Here is a 9,465-nt window from a genome sequence, read left to right as displayed (position 1 = left end):
GCTCTGAGCTCTGATGGAGGGGCCGCAGCACACTGCAAGCGCATTTATCATACACAGAAAGATGGGGGTTTGCAGACAGCTGAACAAGGAGGCAGCATTAGCTCACCTCTGTAGGAGCAGGCTCTGTAAGGGAGCCGTCTTAAGGCTGAGGAGAAAGCTAGGGGCGACATTTTTTGCTCTCATTGTGAACATCTGCACATGAGCAGAGGAAGGCTGTGCCGTCCTCGGTGGGTGTGGATGGGGCGTGTGTGTACTTTTCCTGTGGGTCTGAGGCTAGGTCAGGGTTCCTGACATGGAAGGCTCTTGTCAGCAACACACATTAGCTCAAGAACTGCATATATTCAGGCTTCTATCACATCATTGTCGTCGTCGTTGTCGTCGTCATCATATTCCTCTTCCTTTTCTTTCTTCCTTTCTTTTTTCTTTGTTTGAACAGGGTTTCTCCTGAATGTTGGGATTAAAGGCATTTCTTTCTTTTTTTTTTAAATTTATTTATTTATTATATATGAGAACACTGTCACTCTCTTCAGACACACCAGAAGAGGGCATCAGATCTCATTACAGATGGTTGTGAGCCACCATGTGGTTGCTGGGAATTGGACTCAGGACCTCTGGAAGAGCAGTCAGTGCTCTTAACCACTGAGCCATCTCCAGTCCCTGTCACCAGTTTCTTACAACACAAAGATCTGTCCATCCTGCCACCCCACCACCTTATGGCCCATGCCTGCTGCAGCATTTCCTCCATCACTTCATGCCCATCCTCCATCACTTCATGCCCATCCTCCATGCAGACACAGATGTCCCCTGCATGTCCTGCCTGAGGGCTTCGGCTGTTCTCTACATGTGGCTCACAGCATTCCTTTTTAACCCAGCTAGTGGGCAGATCACCTCAAAGACTTCCCTGACTTCCTCTAAGGAAGAACACTCTCACTCCCTTAACCTGCTCACTTTCTTCTTAGTACTTACATTCCTTGACCTAAAGCTATCCTTGATTATCTTATCCTACTAAAGGAAGCTCCCTTGGTTTGTTGTGTGCCCCACACTGACATGGCCGGCACCTGGCAGGATTCAGTCTATAGATACTTGTTCAACTGATGCTCCTTGCTGACCCTGCGTGCTTACCTATAGGACCTCCTTATCCTTGGCGAGTCTGACAGGAATGAAGACCATAGGTTGACCTGGAATGAACCTGAGCTCTGCCACCCTCCAGCTGTATGATGAACCCTGTAGGCTTTTCTTCTCATCAGGGTTCTGGTTTTCTCCATATTAAGTGTGTGTTTGCAGTATCTATGCTGTAGGCTTATGTCAGAAATAAGCAAACGACAGCTGGAGATTGGCTCACTCACTGGAGGGCCTGGGCTTGCTCCCCAGCACTTCATAAACCAGGCATGTGACACATACTGTAATCCCATCACTTAGGGGGTAGAGGCAGGAGGATCACAGTTCTAGGTTATTCTTGACTGTACTAACAGGCTCAAAGCCATTCTACATGAAACCATCTCAAAAAACAGTTAAGTTTTTTAAAGTACAGAAGTTCTCATACAGAACCATTTTCCTAGGCAGTAGGACGTCCAGGCTTAGCATTTTCTGACTATAAAAGAGTCTCAGGGCTGCCCTTGAGGATTTGGGAATTTGTCCCTAACCTCCTTGGTTCTGCACATTCCAGAAGGGAAAAGGGAGCAAAGAGCCCCGTTCCCAGGGGCTAGAGAGATGGCTCAACAGTTAAGAGCACTGACTGCTCTTCCAGAGGTTCTGAGTTCAATTCTTAGCAACCACATAGTGGCTCACAACCATCTGTAATGGGATCTGATGCCCTCTTCTGGTGTGTCTGAAGACAGTGACAGTGTCCTCACATACATAAAATAAATAAATCTTAAAAAAAAAAAAGTTTTCTTCCCTTTGAAGAACTTTCCAGAACATTCCCAGGACTTCTGGTTCCATTTGTTTGACTACAGTGTGGTCTCCCAAGCACCACTGACTTCAAGGGACAGGGACAGAGTACAGTGATACTTATAGAATTCAGGCTCTGGGCCCAGAAAGGCTCAGTGCTGCAAGCCTGACCAGTTGGGATCTATCCCTGCCGGGGAGCCACATGATGGAAGGAGAGGGCTGACTCCTGCAGGTTATCCTGACTTCCCTATGTACACTGTGGTACATGAGCCCTCCCTCCCTTAAAATAATTGCAGTAATTTCTCAAACATTAAACCGGTTCAGGTTCTACCTAGCAGGAATGATACTGGAGTGCATGCTGGGCCGGAATCAAGGAACAACTACAGCCTGGTACCTAGAAGCACTAAGCTGTCGTTACCAGTGTTCATCCCGCAGGGGCGGAGCTCAGGCCGCTGAGTGCTAGGCAAGTGTTCCACCACTGAACAGTACCCCTTGCTGTGTCGTTTTGTTTTTAATTTACTTTTTGTTTGTTTTTGTGGTTTCTCTGTATAACCCTGGCTACCCTGGAAACTCACTCTGTAGACCAGGCTGGCCTCAAACTCAGATCTGCCTGCTCCTACCTCCCAAGGGCTGGGATTAAAGGTTTGCACCACCACTGCCTAGCTTTTAATTTACTTTGTAAAGAACGTGGTTTCACGTATCCTAGGCTAGGTCCACGCTTGCTAGGTAGTCAGGATGACTGGCCCTCCTTCTGCCACCTCCTGTGCTACAGTGTGTGGTTCACTCAGGGTTGAGCATTGAGCCCAGGCCTTTGTGCATTCTAGGCAAGCACTCTATCAACCGAACTATACCCTAGCCCAATTTACCTGATTTTTTTGAGTCTTGCTTTGGAGCTCATTCTGCTGCCAGCGCAACAATTCTTCTGCCTCAACATCCCAAGTTCTAGGATTAGACACTCGGGCCATGACTTCTGGATTTTGATTATTTCTTTTGTTCTCTCTCGGGAGGGTATGAGTGTACATGCATACCTATGTGCCTTTGGTGGTCAGAGGTCAATGCTCCTGTCTTCCTCAGTTACTCCCCACCTAATTTTATTTTTGTTTAATGTTTATTTCTGTGCCTGTGGAGGTCAGAAGAGGATATCAGGTCTCCTGGAACTGGAGTTCCAGATGTTAATCTCTTGCGGATGCTGAGAATCCACCGAGGGTCACCTGGGAGAGCAGCAAGTGTTCGCAGCCTGTGAGCCACCATACTTTGTAATACAAGGCCTCCTTCTGAACCAGGAGCTCAGGGATTTGACTAGTCTGCTTGGCCTCTGAGCCCTGTCATCCTCCTGTCTCCACCATCCCACTGCTTCCATAGTCGGCGAAGCCATCACATCTGGCTCCAGATGCTGCAAAGCTTTACTTACTCTGTGTATGCGGTGTGTGTGGAGGTGAGCATGGGCTGTGGCAAGTGTGCACAGGTCAGAAGACAACTTCGTCACCTTGGTTCTCTCACCTTTATGTGGGCTCTGGAAATGGAGATCAGGTGGCGAGGGAAGCACATTTACCTGCTGAGCCATGTCCCCAGCCTACAGTTCTTAAATGAGCATCAGGAGTTCATAGAGTTCAGAGCCTCACAAACCCCACCACACAGAGGCCATTCTCAACCTATTCCATTTCGTACCAATAAGGTCCAAAGGCAGAAGTCTTTCAGTTACTTGTTTGAGAAACATAAAGGCATGTTGCTTGGCCGGTAGCACTCAGCATCGTGATATTGGCAGCGATAGCATTCCTGAGTGGAAACCATCTGAAATCAGATGAGGAGGCTTCGGTAGGGTGGGTGGGGACGGGGCTGGAGAGATGGCTCAGCGGTTAAGAGTGCTGGCTGCATTTCCAGAGGACCACATGGCGACTCAAAGCCATCTGCAACTCCAGTCTCGGGGAATTCAACCCCTTCTCCCCGGCCTCTGCAGGCACAGCACAAACATGGTGCAGAGACAGGGGTGCCGGCAAACAGAGGGACCGGCCCTGAAGTCAGCCTTCTCACTAACTGGGTCTTGTGTACACGCCCCCCCCCCCCCCCCCCAGAGCTCCCCTGGCTGTGGGCTTCCTGTCTTTCTCCAAGCATTGCTTAGTGGAGTCGCAGCCGGAAGCTCTCCCCGGGTCCAGCGTGTTGAGCTTGTATGGAGTGCAGCTGAGTATTCAAGAGAACAGGAGGGCAAAGCCAAGTGGGGCCATGTGAGGACACCAGGACTGTAGCCCGGATCCTTCGGCGACATCCTACGGACTGTTGTAGCCCTGGTCATTTCTTCCCTCTTGTTTTGCTCCTAAAGACGTCGTACAGGATTTCTGGCTCCCGGCCAGCAGCTCTAGTCCCGTCCCTGAGGGGCTAATTGAGCTAAATGGGAAGTGGAGACAGAACTCATAACCAACTGCCTTCATTTGCCCAATTACGCACTAAATGCAAATGTGACCTGCACGTGTTTTGATGGAGCACCAAAAGGCTTCCCAGGACAGCCAGGGCTATATAGACTCTGTTTCAAGCAAACAAAAACAGCTGGGTGGTAGCGGCACACGCCTTTAATCCCAACACTCTGGAGTCAGAAGCAGGTGGATCTTTGTGAGTTCAAGGCTCAGCAGTTAAGAGCACTGATTGCTCTTCCAGAGGTCCTGAGTTCATCTCCCAGTAACCCACACGGTGACTCACAACCATCTAATGGGGTCTGATGCCCTCTTCTGATGTGTCTGAAGACAGCTACGTTTTTGGTTTTTTTTTTTTTTTTTTTTTTTAAAGATTTGTTTATGAGTACACTGTAGCTGTCTTCATGCACACCAGAAGAGGGCATCAGAGCCCATTAGATAGTTGTGAACCATCATGTAGGTTACTGGGCATTGAACTCAGGACCTATGGAAGAGCAGTCAGTGCTCTTAACTGCTAAGCCATCTCTCCAGATCATGACAGCTACGTTTATTAAATAAATAAATAAATCTTAAAAACAAAAAACAAATAACAAAAAACCACAAGTAAAAGGCCAGATATCAGTTTGAATTATATGTAAGCCTTTTAAGGAACTGTTTTTGGTGTGGTGGCTCACACCTTTAATCCCAGCACTTGAGAGGCAGAGGGAGGCAGATCTCTGAGTTCGAGGCCAGCCTGGTCCACAGAGTAAGTTCTAGGACAGCCAGAACTACACAGAGAAACCCTGTCTTGAAAAAACAAATTTTTTTTGCATTCTGTTAGTGGAACTGGGTTTCTACAACATTCTAGGCAAGGATTCTGTTTTGTGTTGAGACAGGGTCATGTAGCCCAGACTAGCTTCAAACTTGCTTTATAGCACAGGGTGACCTTAAATTCCTGGACTGCCCTCCACTCTCAAGTGCAGAGATTCTAAGTATATACCACCACTCCTGGCTCCCATAACCCTCCCCTGCTTCAGTTTAATCCTTCCTTGGGATCAACCCCAGAGAGTCATATATGGTAGGCAACGAACCCGTAGTTTGTTCTATTTTATTCTGAGGAGATAGGTTTCACTATGTTGTCTAGGCTAGTCTTGAACACTTGGACTCAAGCTATTCTCTGCCTCTACCTCCCCAGTGTTAGGACTGCAGGCTTGTGCCACCATGCCTGATGAACCCATATTTTATGAAATTATCAGTCTGGGACCAAGCTTCTGTGAGGCATGACAGTGAACAGATACATCACCGAGGCACTTTGATTGGTCCACTGAAGGCAGACCCCAGAGCTGTTGAGGACCACCTCTGGACTGCCTCATGCAGGTTTGGGGAGCATTTGGTAATCAGGACACCCTACAGAGCCAGGGTTGCTGTAGCAACCGGATGCTGCCTTGAGGGAGGAATTTTAAAATACCTCGGCTAAAATACTGGGGCTCTCAGCAGCTTCTGGGACCTGGAGGTGGGAAGATGTTTCAGAGTGTGAATTGCTAGGAAGCTGACAGAACTTTGGCAAGCATTTGCTTCCAGGTTCCTCCAACTCTTGGTTCCAAAGCCTGTGCCAGCCATCTTCTCTTTGGAGAATAGACACTCCCCACCGCCGCCCCCTCTCTGACTCCCAGTACTTCTTGCATTGCCATGGTGTTCCTTGGGCACTCTCTGGAGGGCAGGGCACAGTCTTTCTTCTCTGGGTCTGTTTCTTTCTCTGCACCTTCTTTTACTCAACCAGCAAATGCTTCGGGGCACCTACCAAGCAGGCTGTATGGGAGGTAGACAGGGGCTCAGTAGCCAGCTAGCAAATCAAGCTTTATATTAAATTGGATCTCAAGTCTACATTTGGTCTCTATTTGTTGTAGAAGCATCTGGTTTTAGATGAATTTGGTGCCAAGCCCATCTCTGTGTGCTTGCATTCAATTGTGAGGAGCCTGTGTATGACAATTTTTTTTTTTTTTGGTTCTTTTTTTCGGAGCTGGGGACCGAACCCAAGGCCTTGCGCTTCCTAGGCAAGCGCTCTACCACTGAGCTAAATCCCCAACCCCAAAACTAATCATTAAAGTGTGAAGACCCACCTTTGATCTGGATCTTTGGAGCAGGGAAGACCAGCCTTTGATCTGGCAGTCTATAAAGGACGTGGCAGAAGGAAGCGTTTGCTCTTTGCCTGCCTGCCCTTGCTCTGTTGACAAGTCCCTTCCTTCATTGGCATTAGAGCCTGCTTCTTTGGGATTCTGGTGTATACTGAAGACTAGCTGAGATACCCAGCAACTATTGATTTTTTGATTTTCTGTTGGAAAGTTCTTAGCCATTGGTAGACTACCTGGCCCACAGCCTGTAAGCCGCTGTAGTAAAAACCATCTCACACGCACACACACACACACACACACACACACACACACACACACACATCTATTTTATCAATTCTGTTCCTCTAGAGAACCTTGACTATTGTGCATGTCAAGTTGGTGGAGACCCTACGTGTTGAGCCCCAAATCAACCTAACGGATGGCAGGAAACTAGGATAATGAGGAGGCTCTGCAAAGTTGGTGGAGAATGTGTAACCAACTCTGTAAAGTGGTTGGTTGTACTTGTGCAGTGGCTAATGGTTACGGGGAAGAATCTCAGACCAGCAATGTCATCGGACAATACTTCAGATGCAAGAAATGAACAAATGAAAACGGGCTCATTTTCTTAAAGAGAAGAAAGGCAAGGTGCGGTCTAGAAGCTCCTGAAGAGTCAGTGGTACTGAGTTCATGCTGTTACCCCAGAAGCTATCATTTGATGCTGCAGGCCAGGGCAGCAGCATTAGACTCACTTGCACAGGAAGTGCAGCATGCATGCACCTGCTCACTTCCTCTTTTAACTTCTCCATCCACAACCCCAGCCCATTGGACAGTGCCATCCACATTAGAGGTAGCCTCCCCTGTCCCTCCCAGCCACCGTCCAACGTGTCAGTACCCTCTGGAGGTGCCACCACAGCCATATCTAGAAGTTCTAAACAGCTCTAATTCCAGTGACGTTGACAGCTGAGACCACCTGTCACACTCTCCTTCTGAGATGGTTAATATTGTCAGTGTCACAAGACACAGAGCCCTCTTGGCATGTCTGGGAGGAATTCAGTCAGAAGACCCACCCTACACGTGAGTGGCACCTGCCAGTCAAATAGAAGGGAAGTCCAGGGGGACACTTGGTTTTTGCCTGCTGGTCGTCATGTTTTGGTGGTAAGTCTCATCGGGCCTGCTGCTGCCACTGCTGCACTTTACCAATAACAGAACCAAGCTTTTTCTGCCATCTGGTGTGAACTTAAGACCCAGGGGCTCTCCAGGAACCCCTCAGTCTTCAGTTCCAGACTGACTGCTGAGGCACCCATCTTTGTGGACTGAGAGGGTCTCGGTTTCTCAGTGTGAAGACGATCATTATTGGACACCCAGACTGTACCATGCAAGCCAGTCCCATTAGTCTCCTTTTAACTATGTATGCATTCTGTTGATTCTTGTCCCCAGAGAACTGAAGCTAATCAGTTTATGTTGTTGAAATTATTTAATCATATTCCCGGGTTTCCACCCTGCCCCGAGAGCTGGCAAATTGGAGTGAAGAGCAGCACAAATAAAACAATAATGACTAAGGGTTATCGATAGGGAAGTAGACTCTAATGGCATAGAGGGCAAGTTATCTGCCCAGATCTTGTGCTGCTTAAGGCTTATTGTAAATAATAAAAGTTGTATGTCTTTTATCTGGGAACTGAATGATCAAGGTGGGGTAGAAACCCCAGATTGGGATTAAATAAATTCTACAACAAGCTTCTCTATGTGGTGGAGGCAGGATTTGAACCTAGAAAATACCCCAACAAAAGCAACTTAGAGGAGAAAGGGTTTATTTTGCCTTACAGTCCATCGTGGTAGGGATTCATCTACAGTCAGGAAAGAGAATAAAGAATGCTTCTGGGGGTTGGGGATTTAGCTCAGTGGTAGAGCGCTTGCCTAGCAAGCGCAAGGCCCTGGGTTCGGTCCCCAGCTCCGAAAAAAAGAAAAGGGAAAAAGAAAAAAGAAAAAAAAAAAAAGAATGCTTCTGCACAGCCTACATCCTCATTTTTATGCAGCTCAGGATACCAACCAGCCCAGGGAATGATGACACCCAAAGTGGATGGGTGTCATAGTTGCTTTTCTATTGCTGTGACAAAACACTATGAGTAAAGGCAACTTATTAGAGAAAGTGTGTTAATGGGGTGTTTTAGGGTTTTTTTTTTTTAATTTTAGGGTTTCTGTTCCTGCACAAACATCATGACCAAGAAGCAGGTTGGGGAGAAAAGGGTTTATTCAGCTTACACTTCCACATTGCTGTTCATCACCAAAGGAAGTCAGGACTGGATCTCAAGCAGTCAGGAAGTAGGAGCTGATGCAGAGGCTATGGGGGGATGTTACTTACTGGCTTGCTTGCCCTGGCTTGCTCAGCTTGCTCTCTTATAGAACCCAAGACTACCAGCCCAGGGACAGCACCACCCACAATGAGCTGAGTCCTCCCACTTTAATCACCAGTTGAGAAAATGCCTTACAACTGAGTCTCATGGAGGCATTTCCTCAATTGAGGCTGTTTCTGTGAAAACTTCAGCTTGTGTCAAGTTGACACACAAAACTAGCCAGTTCAATTGACCCCTTGTCAACTTGACACAAACACATCACTATTAAGCCTCAACCCTTACTTTTTATTCATCCCCAAGATCTAAATAACTTTGAGAGTCCCGCAGCATTTAACAAATTCTTACATAGTAAAATTTCAATCCCTTTAAAATATCCAATCTTTTTTTAAAATTCAAAGTCTTTTTACAGTTCAATGTCTCTTAACTGTGGGCTCCACTAAAATACTTTCTTCCTTCGAGAGGGAAAATATCAGAGCGCAATTACAATCAAAAGCGAAATCAAACTCTAACTGCCCAGTGTCTGGGATCCATTCATGATCTTCTGGGCTCCCCCAAGGACTTGGGTCACTTCTCCAGCTCTGCCCTTTGTAGCACACACCCTGTCTTTTTAGGCTCCAGACACCTGTATGCCACCGCTGCTGCTGTTCTTGGTGGCCATCTCATGGTACTGCCATCTCCAAAATACTACTGTCTTCCGCTGCAACTAGGCTTCACCAATAGCCTGTATAG

This window comes from Rattus norvegicus, chromosome 4 (assembly GCF_021556685.1).
Source record: "Rattus norvegicus strain SHRSP/BbbUtx chromosome 4, alternate assembly SHRSP_T2T, whole genome shotgun sequence".
Classification (NCBI taxonomy): domain Eukaryota; kingdom Metazoa; phylum Chordata; class Mammalia; order Rodentia; family Muridae; genus Rattus; species Rattus norvegicus.
The sequence above is the reverse complement of the archived record's forward strand: the minus strand, read 5'-3'. Positions refer to the sequence as shown.